The sequence below is a fragment of the Pezoporus flaviventris genome, unplaced genomic scaffold, assembly GCF_033815535.1.
Source record: "Pezoporus flaviventris isolate CSIRO_AGI_PZ_B2104156 unplaced genomic scaffold, CSIRO_AGI_Pfla_v1 ptg000015l, whole genome shotgun sequence".
In the NCBI taxonomy this organism is placed as follows: Eukaryota; Metazoa; Chordata; class Aves; order Psittaciformes; family Psittacidae; genus Pezoporus; species Pezoporus flaviventris.
In genome coordinates, this window is record NW_026892563.1 from 34,621,970 (window position 1) to 34,643,624 (window position 21,655).

General features: G+C 38.6%; 1 protein-coding gene and 1 long non-coding RNA gene across 20 annotated transcripts in view; one reads left to right on the top strand and one right to left on the bottom strand.

Moving 5' to 3' along the window:
- Window positions 1–21,655, bottom strand: part of ROBO2 (roundabout guidance receptor 2) — a 1,073,259-nt gene that overhangs the window by 706,923 nt on the left and 344,681 nt on the right. The window lies entirely within an intron of this gene.
- The window catches only part of LOC133269177 (uncharacterized), a 55,883-nt gene that overhangs the window by 4,071 nt on the left and 30,157 nt on the right, over window positions 1–21,655 (top strand). The window contains exon 2 of the long non-coding RNA XR_009743356.1: window positions 12,671–12,801. This is a non-coding gene — a long non-coding RNA (uncharacterized LOC133269177). The remainder of the gene's footprint in view (window positions 1–12,670; window positions 12,802–21,655) is intronic.

The window sequence follows — 21,655 nt, forward strand, 5'->3', positions numbered from 1 at the left end:
CCCACTAATGTAGCTCTTAGTCAAAATATTTGAAGATTTCCCTGATTTCAACATGTAGTTGGTTGACCCTGGCTGGACACCAGATGCCCACCAAATCTGTTCTATCACTCCTCTCCTCAGCTGGACAGGGGTGAGAAAATTTGACAAAAGTCTTGTGGGCTGAGATAAGGAAAGGGAGAGATCACGCACCAGTTACCATCATGGGCAGAATGGACTGAACTTGGGGAAATCGGTTATTTATTACCGATTAAATCAGAATAGGATGATGAGAAAATTAAATCAGATCTTAAAAAAAGCTTCCCCCAACCCCTACCTTCTTCCCAAGCTCAACTTTACTCCCAATTTTCTCTACCTCCTCCCCCCAGTGGCACAGAGGGATGGGGAATGGGGGTCAGTTCATCACATGCTGTCTCTGCTGCTCCTCCCTCCTCAGGGGAAGACTCTTCACACTCTTCCCCTGCTCCAGTGTGGGATCCTTCCCACAGAGGATAGACCTCCATGGACTTCTCCAATGACGGAAGAAACCTGTGTCTGAGTGGCCTTCACATAATCTGTCTCTTTTTTTTAAGCTAATTTTTTTTTCTCTCCCCAATTAATAGTGCAACTCAACACAAAGTCTAAACGCTGCTCCTGCCAGTACATTATAAGCATTATTTATCATGTATATCTAGAGACGTTAAGTGTTCTTAATTCTCAAAAAAAAAAAAAAAGTGTGGTGTCTGCCCCAAAACCCACAAAATACACTTTGAATATCATCAGATAAGACACAAACTCTTCTACCTCAGAAAGCCAGCCAGGATACGTCCCAGCAGATGGGATACATATGGCAGAGAAAAAAAAATAACCAAAAGCCAAAACAACCCCAACAACAAAAGAAACCAAACTCCAAGGCATGTTTTTTTCACACTGTGCATCTCTGAGGGTGGTACACGGATGTATTGCTTCTTACACAAAACCCAAAACAGCATACAGACCGTAATTATCTCTATGATTTACTATTTTGCTAGACTTTTAAATCAGAAAGTAGAAGCCTACTCAGAACGCAACCATCCATATCCCATGCTGATATGTCCATAGTAAAAATAGAATCTTCTCACTGGGAAAACAATAGATTGAGTGCCTTCTACCTACCTCTACTTCAAGGTGAGGATTTGGGCAGGTTCTCTATTCTGTTAATTATCAAGTCGGAAATCATTATGGCATCAAATAAACGGCTTATAACCAACAGGGCTCTAAAAATAAACTAAAAATATAAGAAAGGGTGGGAAACTACAGAAATAGGATAAAAATCTGCAGGTTACAGAATACAGTCTTACATTCCTTTATTTTAAGTTTCTATTGCTTATTGAGACATCTGGCAACCTTGCTTGTGGTATCTGAACCTTGGTATCTAGTAACTGAAACAAAAAATAAAAAGACGCTCTAGAAGAAGTGCAGCTTAAATAACTTTATCCAATAGTTCCCACGTGCAAAACTCTCTTTTCCCACCAAAAATAAAGTTTGCTTGTTATATTTACTTGAATGCAGTGTAGGTTGTTTTACCAGTTTCAATTAACTTTAAGAACTAATATGGTGCTTTGGGACTTGGGGAGTTGTGAAAAGTATGGATAAATGATACTGATGGTATTTAAATGGCAGTTAAGTACTCAAGATTTTGGGTTTCTCATACCACTTCTTAAAATCTTCTAAAATTATATAACACAAATGAATCTTGATCTTATTCTCCCAGGATACTTTAAATAAGATTATCTTTCATAGATTATTTTGTGTGTGTGTGTGTGTTCTCTTAAAATGCTTTTGTACAGAAATGATAAAAAAAAGAGAGAATGATTAATAAAATATCACTATTTTCTCACTGGCATTTCTGACATTGTCAAACATGTCTTTTGGGGGTTGGCTGGGGTTTTTTTGCATAATAGATTGACTCACACTTCAAGTGTGAAGCAACACTTGAAATTACCCATGCACATACTGATACATGTCCATATGTTTTTTCCATAATTTCTCAAACAATAAGCCAGAGGTAAAACAATTGTAGTCTAGGAAACCTTCTAGAGTAACTCTTACATGCGTATATTATAACAAATGTTTGTTCCACATCATTTAAGATCACTAGATAATAAGCAGCATACAAAGAATATCTCCAAAACCATACTTTTATTAGCATACTGTAACAAAAAAAAAAAAAAGTGAAAAAAGAAAGCATGAAGTGTAGTCAACAGATGCAAGAATGTTAATTTACTCCCTGTGCAATTCTGGCTTTGGAACTTTTCTGATGTATTAAGACTTGCTGGTTATGTATTTCACACTACTTAACATCAATTGAAAGTGACAGGATAAAGAAATCCAACAGCAAAAAAAGAAAAGGATAAAAATATCTACCCCATCACCTACTACAGCAACTTCAGTGGAGCAATAGATGTAGACTGGCTTCAGACTCAAATAGGAATGGAAAATAATCTTGTCTATTTATATTTATGTAATACCATGCTTGCCAGGTATCTAACAGGCGAGGTGTGATATTTAATGATTTAGCAGTAAACATATCAAAAAGTCTATTCTAACATTCATTTAGCAAAAGAACAGCTGGCAGTACAACATCATGAAATATATACTCCAAACACATTTTATTTTGAAGCAGGCTATATTCAGACAACAGAAGCAAACCAAGATTAAAATTAAATAGTAAATTAAAAGTTGAGAACATGGTCCATATATCAGTGCCTTGAGTATTAATTGGGAAAAATCATTTACTCCTAAGAGGTCCCACAACAGATTAGAATGCTTCTTTAGCCCCATTTCTCATCCCGGTTTTCTGGACTAGCATTTGCTAATTAAAGTTCACAGTTCAACAGCTTGGCTGCTTTGCCACGAGGCCAGGAGCACTGTTTTTAACAGGCACTGCAAGGAAACCCATCAGCAAGCACCTTGAGGCATAAGCTTCCACTCAAGGCAGGCTGGAGGAAAGCCACTCTCTGGCCAAACATTGGTTTGAAGGCAGCAGGGCTGCCCCAACCCCACTGTCTCAGCCTCCCCCTTCTCCCATCCAGTGTCTGCAGCAGGCCCAGCACCACTCTCCTTAGGGCATGGAGACAAGGGGGAGGTGACCCTTCAGTATGTTTTTAACTACTCCTGCAGCCTTTGATGTACTACCTTAATTAAGCTTCTGGTCGTACCATACCCCCTTCTAATGACTTCATTCTCTAGGACACTCATCCCAGAACATTCAGATTTCACCTGTGGTGGCATATAAATCTCAGTGTGTGCTTCTTATTCTGCATAATTGTATCCTGTATAGGAGAACAGGTGCTGCAGTGATCCTTTCATAAAATGGGAGTCACTGCAAAGTAGGAAAAGTATCCAGCAGTATTTTGAGGGTAGTGTAGGTTAGATCAGAAATAGCAGGGACTTGAGGTGAGAAGGAATTGCAATGTTAGAAGAATAGGAATGGAAATAGGAAAAAAAAAATCTTTATCTGAAAAGACTAAGGAAAGAATGATGATCCAGGAGAATTTTTTGTTTCTTCCAGCAGTTTGTCCATTTCTGTGCTGTTATTTCCCAAGGAAAGAATCTTTATCTGAAAAGACTAAGGAAAGAATGATGATCCAGGAGAATTTTTTGTTTCTTCCAGCAGTTTGTCCATTTCTGTGCTGTTATTTCCCAAGGAAAGAACCAGCTACCATCAAAGATACAGGCAAAAGGATTCATATCTAGAAGCTGAAGTAATTTCCTACAGTTCTCACGTATGGGAATCTGCTCTGGTGTGCAGTTGTGAATCTTAACTGACACCAAAAAAAGAAAGGGAGATAATAAAATACACGTAAGACTTTTGTAGTCACACCAGGATGGGCAGCAGCAGCAATATCCTCCTAACCGCTGACTGGTAAGAAAGAGAACTAGGAAATCTTTCTGAAAAATGTTAGCCCTTTATATTTAAGACTGACTATATCTCATCTGAATGGTCATTTACTGGAAAACTGTCAGCCTTGATTCAAGATTTTCCAGAAGCTTACTGAGACTAAGTCATGTAGAATACAACCATTTGAGCATTAAGAAAAAAAAGAGAATACAAAGGGAACTGGAAAACAGATGTCCTACCTCTCAGTAAGGCCACTTACTTGAAGTATTTTGCAGAAGAATATGTAAGAGCAAAGTACAGATTTTAAATACCAGAATATTTAGTGTTTTTTTTGCATTCTGCTTCTGTGTATTATAAGACTACAGTGAGTGTTATTCTTATACTCTGATACTGATCTACACATAATAGTCACTTTCTCATAGAAAACAATAAAACACAGTCAACTAAACAGATGAAGGTGATACAGATCTCACTGTTACTGTTAAGAAAAACCTTGTGAGCTCTAACTTTGACCACAAAATACTGCATTTCCATGGCCTACACTGTAGACATGCAAAATATAAACCCCTAAAAAAGCACGGGATTTCTATTATGGGGAAAACTGCTGTTTTTATAACCCTTCAGGAGGAATCAGGGAAGTCATGAAAAGTCTGTCCTGGATTTCCAGAGACCCACCGACTTCCCCTTCCCTCTTCTCCCCCCCACCATTTACAAAGTCTAGTAATTTCCTACATTTTGAGCTTGGGACTTAAAATTGTCATTTATCAATTTGATTTTTCACCAAAGTGGTACAAGATGGACTATATCCATGCCTGCATTGCCATGCCTGCTTCAGTCTTCCAAAACTGGTTTTATTTTGGCTAAGATGGCAGACCTACAACAGAACCATAAAGCATGTGTGTTTGGTCTAGGACAATGCTGATCTAATTTTTCACTGGGTGTATCAGTACCTGCATGCTCATATGCTCATATTTGTATGTATGCCAAGTAAAGGTTCTTCTCTATACAACTAGTTCCTTAGGTATGTAAAGGGAGTATTTTAGGATGTTACACTGTCTAGCACTTAACAAGTGGTGTACAGACACATCTATAACATCAGAGTAACAATTGCCTCACTGGGTCTATGCCCAGTGTTTCCCACAACAGCTGATATGGATGATATAGAGGAAACTGTTATCCATTATCACAGAATGCTTTTCTGTACATAGTAGTCTATAATTTTTTAAAAATCAATGGAGGCATTTAAAAGGGGGCAAGTAAATTGACCTTGTGCTTCTGGAAGTGCCTATTTACCACTGCTGACTAGAAGTGAACTTCACGTAACTAGCTCAGACGTAGGCATCCAGGTTGTAGACTTGTAGATGCAGGTAAGAGGAATCCCACCCAAGTCACTTAGATATAGCCAGCTTTACCATTTCTACTCCACAGTGTATATTAAAGTTTGGTCATGCTCCTTTCCCTAAAGGTACAGTGCAAAATTAGTTTGTTTTAAATCCCTAGTGAGACTCTGGTTACTCCAGTAATTAAAGTTCACATTACAATCTCACAAATGATAATGAACTTTGAAGGCAGAAGAAAATGAAGCAATATTGGGAATGCCATAATCAAACTGCTTATAAAATTTATTACACTGAAAAATAAAAACTAGGCTATAGTGTAGCATCAGAGCTTCAAGAAATGGAAACATCACATACTATGTTTTGTGGAGGAGAAGAAAGCTGTGTTTTTAATTCTCATACCATGCAGCCCTGAACAAGCAGCACACAGAAATATGTTCTTAACATAATGACTGCAGCTGGACAGCGCAGTGCAGTACTCCCCCACAACAGATAATGTCTTTGTTATTGCAAAATATCTAGGGTAGGAGCTCTTATTAAATAATGTCTAGCATGGGGTTTCTTTTTTTTTTCTGTTTTGCGTATTGGTTTAGGGTTTTTTATTAATGATTATTCAGAAGCATTATTGGAGAGTCAGCAATATTGCCAGATGGAAGATCACTAGGGTTACCTTTACTTGAAGGTATTCTGCACTCAAGTGCAGTAATGTATTATACTTCGTATCTGCAAAGAAAATATTCTTAAAGCATCCTCTTCAGTTAGTGTTTCTTCAGTCCTCTTTTGAATAAGAACTCATTCTTGAAAGGGGTCTTAGTGCCTTTCATTGGATGCAATTATGTTTTATATCAGATCAGCTTCCTCTTCTCTTTCTCAAACACAATTTCTAGCTACTGTAACTTGACAGTTCATCTACAAACTTCTCCTCCTGCACGGTTTAAAATATTTCTATTTTAATATATTTTAAATTCCATTAAGAGATCCATTTAAGATGGTAGTGATTGTGGTTTTCCTCTTCATCTTCTATTATTTAAAGAGTGTACTGTGAGAGAAAATACTTCTCTCAAGTTCTTTTCTGGCTCCTGGCTTACAGGCTGAGAATTTAGTTACACCCAGGCTTCAAAAAATGCTTCTCTCCAAATTAAGAGCTCGGATCTGACTCTTAACACTCTATTATAGTTCAGCAGATTTACTGTTTTCACACCTGGAGACAACTGATGGGATAACTGTCTCCATGGCAAAAAGCTCCATTAGCTCCGTAAACTACAATGAAAGTTTACTAAGCAGATTTAGGATCACCAAGCAGAATTAGCTTCCAAACTGAAATTAAGTGAACTTAAAAACCTCACAGCTTTGCTTGCCTTAGAAAACAGATACTGCGACTTGCATGATAAGGCTGATGAACAGCTAGCACTGACTTTAATGGAAAAGAACAGAGGAAATGTGCTGTTAGCCAAAGGAAAAGTGAACTGTGTCATATGTAGGTTTTAATATTTAATGAATCTATATGGCTGCAATCCATTATGTGACAATTTAATTATATGACAAAAAAGTTTGATAAATAATATTGTGGTAGGACATCTAATTCATTATTTAACAAAAAAATCAATACTTTCATAAATCATATTTCTACACACACACGTATTCACACACACGCAAGGTTTTTCGAGTAGGCAAAAATCCAGACTCCACAGGCCATTTATTTTCTAGTCAGGACAAGTTCCAGTTGAAGTTTAATCAGGCCTAGATGGGAATAAATTCAGATCAGAAATGGTTGTTGTTAGGTGTTTTTCCTCTGATAGCTTCCTGAAACTGTTGTACAACTAGAAGGACTATCTATTGTGTTTAACAGACAAAGATGAAATGCCAAATTTCACTATTCTTACTCACACAAATCTGCTATTTGAGTCAGCGGGATCACTGGGGCAAGGAGAAATGCAAGCAAACAAATGTTTCCAAGGATCACCTGCTACAAGCTCAGGAGTGTTACATCCCATCCAGAAGGAAGTGCAGCAGGAGGGCCAGGAGACCTCCTTGGATGGATAAGGAGCTCCTGAGGAAAATTCAAATGAAAAAAGAGGCTTATAATAAGTGGAAGCAAGGACAGATGGCATGGGAAGAATACAGGGATGATGTCCGGGAAGCTAGGGACCAGGTTAGGAAAGCTAACGCCCAGTTAGAATTAAACTTAGCTAGAGGTAACAGACTAGGGAGAATGTAGGCGCACTCAGGAAGCTCTCAGGAGAACTGGCTACACAGGATTTGGAGAAGGCTGAGGTTCTGAATGATTTCTTTGCCTCAGTCTTCACTGGCAAAGGCTCTGACCACACCACCCAAGTCTTGGAAGGCAGATGCAGGGACTGTGAGAATGAAGACCTTGCGCCCACTGTAGGAGAGGATCTGGTTCGAGACCAACTTAAAAATCTGAACGTGCACAAGTCCATGGGTCCTGATGAGATCCATCCACGGGTCCTGAAGGAGCTGGCAAATGAAGTTGCGAAGCCACTGGCCATCATATTTGAAAAATCATGGCACTCAGGTGAAGTTCCTGACAACTGGAAAAAGGGAAATATAACCCCCATTTTCAAGAAGGGGAAAATGGATGACCTGGGGAATTACAGACCAGTCAGTCTCACCTCTGTGCCTGGCAAAATCTTGGAGCAGATTCTCCTGGAAGGCATGCTAAGGCACATGAAAAACAACTAGGTGCTGGATGACAGCCAGCATGGCTTCACTAAGGGAAAATCCTGCCTGACCAATTTGGTGGCCTTCTATGGTGGGGCTACAGAAATGATGGACAGGGGTAGAGCAGTCAATGTCATCTACCTGTACCTTGCTACTACGCACGCAAAGTGTAAAGCGTTTGACACTGTCCCACACGACATCCTTGTCTCTAAATTGGAGAGACATCAATTTGATGGATGGACCACTTGGTGGATAAAGAACTGGCTGGATGGCTGCACACAGAGTTGTGGTCAATGTCTCAATGTCCAGCTGGAGACCAGCAAGGAGTAGTGTCCCTCAGGGATTGGTGTTGGGACTGGTCTTGCTCAAAATCTTTGTCGGTTACATGGACAGTGGGATTGAGTGCACCCTCAGCAAGTTTGTCAGTGACACCAAGCTGTGTGGTTCAGTTGATACCCTGGAGGGAAGGAATGCCATCCAGAGGGACCTTGACACACTTGTGAGGTGGGCTGATGACAACCTTATGAAGTTTAACCACGCCAAGTGCAAGGTCCTACACCTGGGTTGGAGCAATCCCAGGCACAGCTACAGGTTGGGCAGAGAAGAGATTCAGAGCAGCCCTGCTGAGAAGGACTTGGGGGTGTTGGTCGATGAGAAAATGAACATGAGCCAGCTTCAGTGTGCGCTCGCAGCCCAGAAAGCCAACCACACCCTGGGCTGCATCAAACGGAGCGTGACCAGCAGGTCGAAGGAGGTGATCCTGCCCCTCTACTCTGCTCTCGTGAGACCTCACCTGGAGTATTGTGTGCATTTCTGGTGTCCTCAACATAAAAAGGACATGGAACTGTTGGAACAAGTCCAAAGGAGGGCCACGAGGATGATCAGGAAACTGGAGCACCTCCCATATGAAGACAAGCTGAGGAAGTTGGGGAAGTTGGGGCTGCTCAGCCTGGGGAAGAGAAGGCTGCATGGAGACCTCATAGCAGCCTTCCAGTATCTGAAGGGGGCCTATAGGGATGCTGGAGAGGGACTCTTCATTAGAGACTGTAGTGACAGGACAAGGGGTAATGGGTTAAAACTTAAACAGGGGAAGTTTAGATTGGATATAAGGAGGAAATTCTTTTCTGTTAGGGTGGTGAGGCACTGGAATGGGTTGCCCAGGAAGGTTGTGAATGCTCCATCCCTGGCAGTGTTCAAGGTGGGGTTGGACGAGGCCTTGGGTGATATGGTTTAGCGTAAGATGTCCCTGCCCATGGCAGGGGGTTGGAACTAGATGATCTTAAGGTCCTTTCCAACCCTAACTAGTCTATGATTCTATGATTAGTGCTCAAGTTAGAGACATATTACAATCAGTAATAGACAACAAAGGAAGCTCCCCCGAGGAAACAACCATGGTAATGATCGACAGTAAAGGACTGCTTTTTTTTTCTCTACAAACCATTCAGACAAAAGCAGGGATATGCCACAAAAAAACATGTGGCATATCAAACTTTTGACAAGAGAAAACAAAGAGAATGAGGAGCAGAAGAGGGACACTAGCCACATGGCAAGGGAGAAGGAGATGCACTATGGAGTGCAATGAAGTCCAAAGTCCTGCATTCAGGAATGAAGTGTAGATAGAAAGGAGTGAAGAGAGCTTGGGGAAGGAAATCAGGGATCAGGCACCTGGAGAAGGGCAGGCAAACAGCAGCTTTCCAGGATCACTTTCTATGGTGCACATAATTTATTAAGACTGTGTAGAACAAACACCCCTACCCTAACTATTCAAAGTCTCTCCATGCTTCCGTATGTCTTGTGCTGGTACCTGTTGGTTTGTCATACCATTCCTCACATTTTGCAACTCCAGCCCATCTGGCATGATTCAAGGCCACAATGTTTTCAAGTTATGCAAAATAGTCCTAATTCAATTTGGCAAAATGACAGCTTTAGCATTTAGGCCCAGTTCTGCTAGGCAGCTCTACTTGCAGGCCATCTTTGAACTTGGATACCAAAAATTCACTTTATCAGAGCTGTCCAGTGTTACCTTAGTACTATGAGGATTTTGAATGACTACAGCAGGGGTTACTGCTGCCTTGATATCAGTTTGGCTCAGTGTCTGAAGTATCCATACCTCCTGCACTGGGAAATACAAAGGAGGTGTCCCATACTATGGAATGGAATAATTTTCCTCTAGCTTGTGGTGGTCACTTTAAAAGTAAGTTCTGCTGTTGTTACAGTGTATAAAGGGTCAAATAAAAGAATTTGATAAGGTTTTTTTCCCTTTTTTAATACAAACAGAAAACACTTTCTTACATATACTTAGGTTGCTGTGGTTTTTGTGTTTTTAATGAAAACACTTATATTTGGAAACAATAAAACACTCAAGTTTATATAATTTATTTCCTGGCTCTTTTTTTTTTTTTAATTCTTTTCAAAATCTTTATTCCTAAATTATTTTTTCTTTTTAGCTTTTTAACTTATTTTTAACTGGATAATACCCTTTTCAGTTTTCTCTTGAATTCTCTTTTACAGCTTAAACTTTTTAAATAACAGAATAAAGAAATCATTGGAGGTTTAGTGAAGTGAAACACTTCACTCAATACAGTTTTGACTTTTCATAATCAGTGTTTTTCTTCTGTTTGTAAACAGTTTTATTTGATTATTTCTTTGTTTATTCATTACCTAGTCTTGATCAATTAAATTGCATGGCTGCTAGTGTCTGACTGCATCTCTAGAATTTAATTAGAAAAACAAAAATCAACTGGAAACAAAGGCAGTATGAGAGTTTGCCATTGCAAGTGTATCTGAAGTCCGTAATTGAAAAGTTTTAATCTCTTTTCCATTAACATATGTAATCTCTTTTCCATTAAAAAAAGATGTAGGAAAGCTGCATTTACTTGTAAACAAATTGTCCTGTGCGCACAGTATGCCAATATGGGTATAGTTCTGCTGCATCTCCAATCTCATAAACAATATAAGATGTTGTACACATTAGCAAAAAGTTAAAGTACACTGAAGTCTAAAACTCAGAAGTAAAGCATGGGTTTGCTGTATTTCTGTAAATTTGGAAAGAATGGTTTTGAAACTCATATTGGGGAGAATATTGCATGAAGTCACACATCACATTCATAACATCCCTACAGGTGTACTATATCATGTATGGAAATGGATATACTTCAATAACATATTTCACACTGGTAGAACCCATTTCCTTTTGCACCTTATCTTGTTCAAAGTAAACAAACACCCTAACACTCTTGTGCATATGTACTATGATATTAAAAATTAAGTTAATTAGCACCTGGAAAATTATGAAATCCCACCCTAGAACAATGGCACAGCTGCACTTCATTCTTTAAGAGGGACAGCGCTGGCTTTCCTGCGATCCAAGTGTTAGTGGTTGATGAAGCAAGAGGAAGGATAATGATTGCCATCAGACTGCTTGGCTGAACAGTGAAAGGCATTATTAAAGGCATCAGACTTTTTTGTTAGGGTAGGAGCATGAAAGCATTTTGAACCATATATCACCTGAAAGGAAAAGACAAGGCCAATAGGAGTGTTTTCCCTTGCTCCTCCAGTACTGTTCACATAAGCTACATATCAGAAAGAATAAATTGGTAAGTGACCCTGGCAGAACAGATTTTATAAGAAAAAAGAACAAAGGGCAAAACATTAAATTCACTGTCAGATCTTTCAGGAAATGAAAAGGCAGATTCAAATTCTGAAGTCTCTTTCCCAGGGAACAAATTGATGTGACCACATAAGCTTCACCAGTCAATCCATATTCTCAACACAAAAAATATTTACTGAATTGAGCACGCTGAGTTACTAGAGCGTTGTATTTACTTATTTCTGGAGGTGAGTTGAGCTTGGCACAAGTTACAATCCCACTGACATACATAAAGATCCAAGGCACAAAGGCTTAATTATGATTCCTATGAAAATCACAGGTGATGTGAGCCAACAGGGAGTGCCCAGAGTTCTGTTAAGTGAAGGCTAACAGTCCCCTGAGTCATATACAACCCATCATAATAGTATGGATGATCTGTGAAAAAAAGAGTTACTTTAAGAAAAGTTATGTGAAGATTATCTGTTCCTCCTAATCAGGAATGTATACTCGGCTGGGTTTGTCTACTGGACTTGCTGATCTCTGCATACATATTGATCAGTCTGGGTGTAGGTAAGCAAGATTTGCCTTCCCTCTCTATGCAGGGGATATGATTGGGGCCCTACCCTTCCTTCAGATTTGAATAATATGAGGTAATTTTGCATTAAACTAAATACCAAAATAGCCAGAGGTCATTAGTGTCTGATGAAGACTGGTATCAAAAGAACATTGGCCAAAATGGTAACTAGAAATCTAATAGCAAAACCCCTCTGAAGTATCTGAATGGTTCTCCACTAATCGAGCTCCACAACTTCAGGAATGATCTACTGGCCACAAAAATGCTAAGTATGTATGTGTTTCTGGGATGCCCCATAAAGTACTAATCTCTTTCAAAAGAGGCTTAATTGTCTGAGACAGAATCTGGGTATACAGCATAAGAGAAATCAATGTCTCCATGCATGGGAAGGCAAACAAGTCCAGGGTCCCAAAGCTCAAAGCAGTAAAGTGTTGAGCACGCATTTCTCCACCTGTGATACCGTAGGTGATTGCAACATACAGCAGTTTCTTTTAACCACTATTTCTGGATGTTGCATTTAAGTGACCTAATCCCATTACCACATTTTTTACTCATTTCCATTGAAATATAAAATTTCAGTCTTAAAATAAAACTGATTTTTGTATTGCAACTTTTTGCTTTTTACTTAGAACGTTTGAAAATCTTTCCCCTGCTAGTTAAAAGATATTCACCATAAACCTTGGCTGCCTGCTCCTGCACAAAGAGATAATGCAGAACTTTAACATGAAGAAGCTGGTCAGCTGGAGACCAACTATTCCAGGTACTCTGTCAGCATTGTAACTGGTTAAGAAACAGTTTTGTGGAAAACATTCAATTTGTATGCTCAGCATGTGAATATTAATTTATATTCTGAATGGACAGTCTGGGTGCATTTCATTATTTCCTAGGCTAAATATTTATTGTGCTTAATTTGGCTAAATTTGGAAAATTCAGTTTCTATTTATCAGCTTTTGAAAACAATCTGTGATCATAAATACACTGCAAATTTAACAAGACAAAACCTCAGTTCTGTGTCTGTAAGATGGCACTAAGGTGCACTATTCCTCATTAAAAAAAATTTAAACAGAGATAATATGCTCCAAAGATAGGTATTGGAAAAATGGAGAGGTATTTAAATGTACTGGTGTCTCCATTGTCAGATGCTGTGGTAATGAGGAACATATCAGTACCCAGCGTAAAAAAAAACCAAACCCTCAACAGCTACATATTAATGCTGTTCAAAGGCAGTAATGCAAAACTGTATCTCATGTTTCATAACTCATTTAGGATTGGTCCTCAGAAATCCTGTATCATAAACATAGTAATAAAATTATATAGGACTTATTTCTGTTTCTTTTTTAAAGACTGGGGATATAGATCTACTTTCCAACAGTTAACACTTTATTATCTCATCTATTACTTGTCCCTTAGTTTCTTGCTCTTAATTCTTCAACTTGTTTTGCCATAAGGAATAGATAGGAAATAGCATATGGAAACATTATTTGCATCACAAAAATTTAGTAGTAGTGAAATAAAATCTAAAACTAATTAATATGTTGCTTCTGATGATAAGACATTTTATTTTGGTAATTTCTTTTAGACTGTTACAGAAGGATTAGAAACAGTGGAAGCAACAGTGGTTCAATTAACTACAATGAGATTGCAAAGGACGCTAGATATTTCATTTGGGATTTAAGTTTTCTATGTGCACCTGAGAAGCTGACCAATATGAAGGCCTTTCACGAAAATTACTGTATGTCTCAAAGTTCTAAATTATTCATATGAAGAAATGAAATGATCAACAAAACCACTGGATAATTAATGAAGTTGTCATCTTGACAAGACTAATAATAAGCTTCTTCTCAATAAATCATCAGTGATTCCCATGCTATAATCACAAAAGCAATTCTACTCTATGTTTACCAGCTAGTGGAATAGAAATATCAAAACTTAAAAGCAGTTGGTTGAGTTTTGCCAATAGTTCAATGATTTTACATGATTACACATAATTGGTTACTAACTCAGTACATAGTTGCTATGGATGTGAACTTACAAGACAAACTGTCATCGTTCAATTTCGATGGAAAATATTTCTTCCTGATAATATTTTTTTAGGAAAAATACTAAGAATAAGAAGCAGCAGCACTAGTAAGATGCTTATATCTGCTAAATCCAGTACCACAGTAATGGGTGAAATTATCAGTGGACTATTTATTCTTTAATTAAACTCTTTGTTGGTTTAATCATACAGTATCACAATAATAATGCTGCACTGGATAGATAAAGACAAAGGACGTTAGAACAAGGCTATAAGAAGTCAGATGATACAACACAGACACGTCAGATCTCATCTATATCACTCCATTCTATGCTGTTCTTCTTCACTTCCTTGGTAAACTGCTCTTTATTCACGTTCAACCAACATTAGGAGTTTCCCATACATACAGGGAGGAGTATTTCTCAATCACATACTTTTTTACTGGTCCTGCAGGGTAATAACCATGCCAGCATCACTGCCTTCCCCCTTCTGTGACTCCAGACCGCCTGGCTGAGGCTGCTGAAGCACCTCATTCCCACAGGAGCAGGAGGCAGTCTGAGTCCTGAAAAGCCGAGCTTTGGGGTTGGCAGCGGTCTGTTGGGCTCAGCATGCCCTTGCTGCTTTGACTATTTCGTAGCCACACTGTGCCTCTTGGGAAATTCAAACACAGCCGAAGCTCAGAGAAGCTCTGACATTGGAGGACAAAGCAACGTCCAACTTCAGGTGCACAGAGCTGACTCACTCTTGCCAATAGCCACACATCACCGTGGATTAGGATTTCAGTGGAGTGACAACACTAAAACAATGCAGTGGGGTATCAAGCTCTGTGCCTTTAAACAATAGAGGAAAATAATTAAGAAATGGTCCCAATATTCTGTTAGTTGATTGTTGGGTACACACTTTCACACAAAATCTGAAAACCATAAACCCTCTAGGCTTTCTATTCTGGTATTTCCATTTCGGTAATGGAGACATTGCTACAGATAGAAAGAGGTTTGGAGATGAGAAACAGCATATTCCAAATATTTCCCAAGAAAAACCCTAGAACTTTGCAACCTTTTCTTTAAAGATAGCTCATTAAAAATGCAGCTTTATGTGTTTCTCATTGACAAAAGTCATGCCAAAATTTTAACTCCTTACACTAAACCACCTAAGATAAAGTCAGAACTGCAGAACCTATACTATCACTACAGGCACTCCAGATACTCTCTGTGCTCTCAGGAACATCTGCTACTTTCTTCTGGGTAAAAATATGCTGTTTGTAACTTGTCTTCTGTCTACCCAGAGGCAGTGATGGTTTTCCATTCCTTTTTAACTCTTACATGGCACATTTCATCCCTTTTCTAGTCCATACCAATAGCTGTACCATAGCACACTCACTGTGTGAGCAGTTGCAGACCCCCTTGATCTAAGCATGGTTTATTGATGCTTCGACGAGCAGAATATGAGGTAGACTTTGTCAAGATTTACACAGAAAATTCATTGCTTATTGCAAGGGAAGTCCCCAACCCTACCTGGGTGCTCTTGGAGGCTGAAGGAAAAACAGTTTCCAACCAAGAGTGGCTCTAACTGGGGAGAAGAGTGACAGGAAGGCTGCTGCATACACATAGCAAGATCTGTGCACCAAGTCCCTCACAATGCTTTAGAAATTGGAGTGGGAGCACAGATGCATTTAGCTTCCTGCCTGGAAAGTTGCCATGTACAGATTAACAGCTATGATCCCACCATACCACAAAGAAGTAATGCAGGGAAATTTTGTCGCTGCTTTATGGAGAGGATCCCATTCCTCAGATTATTGGCTCAGTTTCTGTTCTTGTGACTGGATCCGAGTGTTGGGCTTTGAAATGAGCCTATTATCAGATTCTAAAGCAGAATAATTTTATTTTTGTAAGTGTACAATAAAAATGCTGATGGGTACGTGCAGGCACGATGCTTATTCTTCTGAAACCTAAATATGCAAATACACTCTAATGCATTTTAGATAAAAGAGTCTTAAGAGTATCATTGTGTTGGTCATTCTCTGGGGTATCAGGCCATCTAGTTGCAAGTGTGAAACAGTAAAAGCACCTCTTGCTTGGACGTTTCTTTAAGTTTATTTGTGAAAACATATTCCAAGCATGCGCGTTAAGTGTGCTAACTTGGCGTTATGCTGGCAAAGCTGATTCCATATCATTTAGATCCCAGATTTCACAACATCTTACGCTCTGCTCTTATGAAAAGCCAAAGGCAGTGTTTTCTTCAAGTGAGAAGGAATGATATGCTAGGAGACAAGATGGTGAAGAATGCATAGCTGCCTGATTTTCTTTTTCGGAGGTATACTGCAATTTGGGTGCAGGTTGTTTTTTTATGAAGTGCAGAGGGGTAACAAACCCAACCACTTCAAGCCTTCTTTCTTTTTTGTATAAAATAATAGTTTCCTGATTGCCATGAGACAGCACACTAAAGTGTGAAAATACTGCAGCAGCTGTGGTGGCAACACATGTCATTTCTGTGCATACGCTGAGATTTTTCTCATGAGACTCTTAAACATATGCAGTGAAGCATTCAATACACACAGTTAATATCTAACAGTAATTCCTGCTTGTGTTTGTGTACTACACTGGCAATGTCTGGAATAACTGCCAGATTTTACAAATAAAAGTTAGGTATGAAAACATCCTGCTAGGATTGCTGTATCCAAACCAAAACAGAGGGTCTGATTTTGGTTTTATAGTCATTGTTTGGCATTCCTTATGGAGGAAGTAATTAATACAACCAGGCAGGAGGAGGACTGTCTCATGGGATACACAATCCTTTTGTAACTTGATTCAATTATTTTTTGCTAGCTATAATTCTCCAGTAAATGCTCCACCTTCTCTTCCTTGTGTTTCTATCAACTAAAAAAAGGACAAAAGATTGAAATAGAATGACAATGGTATTGTCGATATGACTGTTAACTTTATATTGAAAATTTAACCTGCTATGCGTTAAGTCAATTCCTGCTGGAAAAGGGCAGCTGACAGTAGACATTATTCAACACTATTGCATTTGTATGTTCTTTCACTGGAACACGTGATATTGAGATGGATTATTAAAACCTTATAAATGCTAGATCTCTCCCTAGACTCAAACTCTGCTTTTGTTCTTCAGCTTTCACAGCATTTTAGAACAAAACCAAACCAGTTGTGGCAGAAAGAAATAAAGCTAAACCATGTGCTAGCACTACCCTCTCTTAAACAGGTGAAAAAGAAGATGCTGGGTAACTATGTGGCTCACATGCAGCTCAAGACAGGGCACGCTTCGACTCTCAAGGACTAACCATATCCCTGAACTCAGGTTTTGGCTCTAGCACCACAGCTTTTTATTGCTTTTTAGAAATCTAACAGCAACCCCTATGCTCTGCCAAACCAATTTCTGATAAAAAAAATCTGATTTAGCGTTTAAGATGAAAAATCTCTAATCAAAACTCTATCCCTTACATTTATTTTTCTGATTCTACTCAGAGATTTTGCTGTTTACAGCCGTATTTCACTCCTGTAACTTAGCTGGTCCCACCACATTCAGAGTTAAACCTGAGCCTGTAACCTACTTAACTTCAGCTGATTTTAAAACAGAAAAGTATCACTAGCTTTAGTTTATAAATGTCACCATATATTTCAATCTATTTTGCAGATAAGATTAAATCCATTTCATTGCCTTAAATAATTCAATAGTATTCTTCTTTTGGTGGTTTTAAGAGAACAAAAAACTAGTATTCAAATGGCAGTTATGAAAACCACCTCTAAAATATTTCTCCTGTACCAAAAAGTAGGCTCATAACTGCTTGTCCTGGGTTCAGCAGTAGCAGGCATTTTTCTCCTTCTTGGTAGCTGGTGCAGTGCAGTGTTTTGACTTTCAGCTCGGGAACAGAGCTGATAACAATGATGTTTTGGTTTGGCCAAGGACTTTGTGAGCCTCATGCTCTGCCAGGGAGGAGGGGAAGCCGGGAGGAAGCAGAGACAGGACACCTGACCCAAACTGACCAAAGAGGTATTCCATACCACAGCACGTCATGCCCAAGAGGTAACTGGGAGTTGGCCGGAAGGGCTGGGAGACTGCAGGGTTGAAGTAGGTATGGGTCGGTGCTTGGTCGGGCTTGGGGAGCAAGTTATCGGTCAGCTGGTGGTGAGGTGATGTATTCTCTTCCCTTGTTATTTCCTTTATCATTGTTATTATTGGTGTTAGCAGCAGTGATTTGTGTTATACCTTAGTTACTAAACTGTTCTTATCTCAACCCGTGGGAATTGTATTCTTTTCGATTCTCCTCTCCGTCCCTCTGGGAGTAGGGGGAGGGAAAAGAAAGGGGGGAGTGAGTGAACGAGTTACCTGACTGGGTTTAAACCACGACACTGCTAAATCTGAAAAAATAATAAATGTACCATAATGGGACTGAACTGTTATTTTCCTGATGTAAATTTATAAAAAATCCCATGTAATATAAATGCTTATCATGCTGAATTTGTGCCAGTCCATTCAAACCATAAAGATACAGACATCTTGATCACACTTCTAATACACTCTATAGATATAGATATATCATATGACTGAAAAATAGAGATTTGGATACTAAACAACCAAGTGTGAGAGGCTCATGATCCAGAAAACAGTAGTAGTTTTAATAAGCTGCTTTAATATTTGACATTAACCTTACAACTGGGCCCTCACAACAGAATCCCATGCATCTGTTTTGAGAGCCACCAAGATCAGGAAGGCTCTGAGTAAAGTGGTGTGCAAGGGTGTTCATTGCTGAGTGGTTCAGGCTGTAAGACTTAAAAAAAAAAAATCACAGTGAATACCATTATTATAGCCACAGTTATTTAATAAAAAATAGAGTTTTATTATATACCTTGTTTGTCAACCATCTGTGAATTGATGTGGGCTACTGAAAACAGAGAGGGAAGAGAGCTGCCTGTGAAAGCCCATTTTAAAAAGCCATAAAAATAATGGGAAAAATTTTGGTTCTGTCTGATTTTTAGAGCTTGAAAAGCCCCCGTGGTTTCAGAGGAGCTCCACCAATTTTCATCTGCTACTCATTGATTCCTTAGTATATACAAAACTTTCAGTATATACAAAACTTTTCATACAAAACTTGCTGCAACAGATGAAACAGTTTTTAAAAGTCACTGCATAATCCAAAGCAAAGACATCTTGCTGAAATTACTGAAAGTGAAATTACTTCTTTACCTTAAATCTGATTATCTTTAAAAATATAAATGCTATTATTAAACCTTACAATAAGGTTGGATTACTATAACCATACATGTGCTTAGAAGGATGTTTTCATCTTTTTAATTATTTGTAGGTGAGTCATAATTAGTAAAGGACACTCACTAAAGCTTTGAATTTTATCCATGTGTTTTTGGGGGTTTAGTGGGCAGCTACAGAGTAAGATAATATTCTTTCTTGGCACTTCAGTCTTGGAAAAAAACTAAAACATTTCAACATAAGGAAGCCAAAATAAACAGCACAACCAGAACTGACAGTGGTTTTCTAATCATTCTGTGTATTTTATTGGCACGCTGCATTTCTGAAGGGTTTGTGAGGAATGCAACTCAATGACAAATGGAGCTCTGCCTATGAAAAATCAATTATTTTTACTGGATTTTTAAAAGGCATTTCAGGATGGTACCATTACACATCAATTATGAGACTTGAAACGCACCGGAGCACAGCATTTCCCATTTAGCAAACCAAGAATCTATCCTACAGACTGTAGAAAAGTATTTCACTGCATATGAAACTACAGTTTTCAGCTGGGAGAAAAAGGATCATTGATCTGATTCACAGCCGTCTCCTCGGAATGGTTCCATCCTTCCTGAAAGGTTCTTCCTCAAGCCTGCACATCTAGAGCTCACAAAAGCTCCCAAATCAGGGTCATAATTCTGCATACACTTGCATAAGTGCTAATTTTCCTGTCAGCAACCTTACTGAAATAATTGATTATTCACAGACAGATTTTTCACTGACATATATTCGACATGACCCACGTAAGTTTTTGCAGGAACAAGATCAAGGTGTAAATAGTTTGCAGAGAGATACATTTCCTTTTTGACAGAGATTTTAAGATTAAGGATAAGCTGAGTCAAAGTAAAAATAGGAGAGGGCTAATGAAGGTCAAGCTCTGAAAAACCCAGCCTGAAGTATATATAGGAATTGAAATAAGATGTCATAGACAGTATTTGATTGTCAATTAAGAATTAGCATTCAGATTCTGCAATTTACTGTCTCCAACTCCTAGATACTGCTGCAATAAATCTTGCAAATATGTAAATGTGGCCTTATTTTCTTCATAGGTATTGCACCCTTGGAGCTCACATTTTCAAGTTCACTATAATCACTAAGAGTAGGTATTTACTGAAAGACCAGATTTTCACATTGCCACAAGCCCTTAGAGGTTTCAGGAAAAATACCAGGTTTTGCAAGACTCATGACAGAACCATTGGAACCTGGCTTGTGAAGGAAGCTAGCAGAACAAAGTCCAATCCCCTGTTCTTTCAGGTGTCCATATCATAAAATCTCTTAAAAAAGGATTAATCTCCACCTTAAAACTAATTAACATTTTGCTCCTGTGGCTCCCAGGGGGAGACTCTATATTCCAGCATCTCATGACTCTGCCACTTAAACACTTCATTTTCAGCATGCACTTATCTGGAGCCATTTTATACCTAAGTACTTCCATAGTGATATTTTACCTTAGCTCTCTTCCCATTTTGTTTTTCCTGTTGAAACAGTCAGAGAGCAATACTAAATCCTCTTTTTTTTTTTTTTTTTTTCTATTTTATCTAAGACAATATCCTTAATTTTCCCCTCTTATAATTTTTGCTATCCCTAGGCACTCTAATAGCTTTAGTCTGCATCTCTCCTACTGGGTGAAGAGGACTGTACATTGTGTTCCAGTAAGAGCCCACCAGTGTCCTGTACAATGGAAGAAATATCTGTCTTTACTACTATGATACCTAGTCACATCCTCGGGTCACATTTCCATTCTCTACAGGGCTACATCACATTTGTAGCTCAAATATCCTGATGTTTCTCAGAGCAACCAGAGACATCTCTTCCTCAGATATTTTTCATCACAGATCATGCAGGTCTTTCCATGTAATAACTTTGTCAATAGCAAATTTTGACAGTACATTTTTATATTTAACACTGGAAATATTAAAATAGTAAATAATGCTGATCCTAATTCCTGAAGAACCCCACTAATGAATGTATGACTCTTCTAATTTACCCATTAATATTTGCAGTTTCTAACTGCTTTATGAGTGCTCTACTAAATCCCTCTCTTCTCAAGCTTCACTAATTATATCAAATGCTTTAGTGAATCCAAATAAAGGATGCAAGCGTGCAATAGAACTCCATTTTAAAAATCATTATGTACAATACATCCACACAATTTTTCTCATCTCTTCCCCTTACTGTTTTGGATTTCATACTTTGTAATCTACATTTGTTCCAGAACCTTTAGTACATTGAGGTGCAACCAGCAGGCCTGTTTACTTTCACATCTCTCCTATTAAGGTCTTGGTTCTTCATGGTTCATCTGCTCACAGAAGTTAATTTCCTTAATTTTTCAAAG